The following is a 2,892-nucleotide window of genomic DNA, read 5'->3' on the forward strand; positions in this document are numbered from 1 at the left end:
TCGAATGAATGAGTGATAGATTCGTAAAAAGCTCACGAAATCGTATGGTTTAGGCTCAAGAATCGTTCAAATCAGAGTGAAATTGAGCCAGTTAGGGTTTACGAACTTGGGACTTTGTTTTTCTCCCATTTGTTCGTGGAGGAGATGAGAACTAACGGGTTTCATCCCCAAAGAATCGAGTTTAAAGACTTGAAATCGTGTATGGTCGGTTCAAATCAAGTGGAAATCAAACCGGATATAACCGAAGAAAACCAAGAAATCGATTACAATTACTTACCTGGGCACGTGATCGATCGGTCTACAAATAGAGATCGATCGATTCGTATGAAATCGACTGTTGCCGATCGACCGAAATGGATCAGGTCGATCAGTATATGGTCCGCGTTTTTTTGTTCTGCGTAATGATTGGAATCGATCGATCTAATCATTCTGCTGATAAGGGATCAATCGATCTCGCTTTATCGAGCACATTATCCATTATATTAATTACGAAATTTTAAGAGCATTATTGCCATTTTGACAATAATAAACCTAATGGGACATAAAGTATATGTGTTTAGTCTAAAGTGACATAGTTATCATTTTTTTTTTGTCTAAAAAAAACAATTTTCCCTGAAATATTCTACTCTGGTGATTAAATAAAAAACTAGTTCTATGATATGCATCCTCTTCATAAATGACAATTACACCGTGTAAGTCTCTTCATGCGTTAATTAAGTATCTTGGGTTTAGAAACCACGAAATAGACCAATGGATATTAATGTTTTGGAGTTAATGCACATTTTTATAAGTTTTTTTATTAACGGTTTATAATTTCTTTAGCTAGTAGCCTTGCTGTTTATGGTGGACAAGTTAAAAAAAATATAGTTTATAAATAACAGAGTTAAGAGAAGCTCTACTGCATATATTTTAAACATTTTAAAAATAGAAAAATTTCATAAAAATACTTCAATTAAATTTTACCAAGCTTTTTAATATCCAAAATTTTTTTGCTACCCGGTTTAATTTTTAAATTAATTATATTTTTCATTTTAATATATTTACTTTTAAAATTAGGCTCATTTTAATACTCAGACTATGTTTAAGTAAAAAAAAATTGAATATTTTTAAAAGGATATTTTAAAAATATTCAAAATTAAAATATAAATTTTCAAAAATCGTAATTTTATTTTAAGTTTTAGGATTAACGGTAATTAAATTGTGGATAGTCTTTGAAAAATTATAATGTTCGTTTTAGTTTTAATTTCAAATTTAGTTTGTTTTCTAAAGTTTAAAACTAGTTTATATATTTTATTCAGAATTAAGTTTTTCTGAATCTTAAAATTTTACGGAAAATAGTCTTAAAACTTAAAATAAAATTTGAAATTTTTAAGATTTTTTTTTTATTTCAGAGTTTTTAGTTTTGTTTGAAACTTATTAATATTTTTGATTAAAATAAACATAGTTTTGATATTAAAATGAGCACATTTTTAAAAGTAAATGTATTAAAATGAGAAAAAAAAAAATTTGGGTATTGAACCTGTTAAAATTTAATTATTAAAAAATTTAACGAAATTTAGTTAGATATTTTTATGGAACTTCCCTTTTTAAAATTATGTGTTGATATATACTCCTTTTGTTTTTATATATAAATGGTTTTGGATGACTTTTTGTTTTATAATGTAGTTTGTTTTCAAATCTAATGCAAAAAGTTTACTAGTTAAGTAAAATTTATTTTAAATTTAAAATTTCAAAGTTTTGAAATATGATTTATTATTGGTGACTCTTTCTTTAATTAAATGGTTAAACACCGACCAGTGTTTCTTTTAAAATATGTGTTTTAGGTAAACAACTTATAATTTAAACAAATAGTATATACAATATCTGATTACAAGCATTACAAAGGATCAGAGCTGGTTGTCGTACAAAAGAACACCAGAGTTTAAAGCCGGCTATCATGTACAACGACACCACAGTCTACAGCTGGTGGTTTAATGGATATCTTAGACATTATCTTAAACTAAAGGATGGTTAGTAACTACCTAATAATAAAGTTGATTGACCTCTCCTTTCAAAATTATATATAGTGCTCCGAAGTTCAAAAGAGACTGGTGACGAGGCTGTTCCATGTTTTCTTAACCGTATGTGATTACCTCATCTCTATCCGTAGCCAAAGAGACCACCAATACATGATCTCCTGAAGTTGTTGTTTGATACTCGCCGCTAAGTTTTGCTTACTTCTTTTCTAATTCTGTTTCATACATTCCTACAATTCTTTTAGAACATTTCAGTGTAGCTACAGTTGGTTGTAAAACAGTTTTATGCACGTTTTTTGCAAAAGTAAATGAAAGAGAGACTTGAAAATATCTTTGGCGATATTAGATTTAGGACTTAGGAGGTAAATAGAGAAGTGAAGAAATTCAATCGCCCAAAAGTTTAATAGTTTCTCTCTTAAACAAAGTGGTCAGTCAGTTGAAATAAACCCGATTAATATTGTAGTCATATTCTTGTGGAGGTGATTCTAGATTTTTGGTTCGCCTGTAGATGTAAAAATTTAGCTGTAAAACTTTAGTTGTAGGTAAGTTTGTTGTAGCTGTAAAGTTGTTGCTATAGATTTTGCTGCAGAGATTTTTACTATAGTTAAATTTATTATAACTGTAAGATATATGTTGTATATATTTTAAAATAAAATATGTAAACTACGTGACGTATATATGAAATATATTATTTTTATTAATTAAAATAATTTATATTAATATTTTATAATAATTACCAAAGTTTACTATTATTTAAAATGTGATGTGCAAATAATATTTACATTATAAAAATATTCCAGTAATTTAAAAACACCCAAAATTAAATTAAAATAGTTATAAATGTTTTTATTATGATTATTTTATTTCTTTCATATTA

The sequence above is a fragment of the Brassica oleracea genome, chromosome C8 (assembly GCF_000695525.1).
Source record: "Brassica oleracea var. oleracea cultivar TO1000 chromosome C8, BOL, whole genome shotgun sequence".
NCBI classification, from domain to species: Eukaryota; Viridiplantae; Streptophyta; class Magnoliopsida; order Brassicales; family Brassicaceae; genus Brassica; species Brassica oleracea.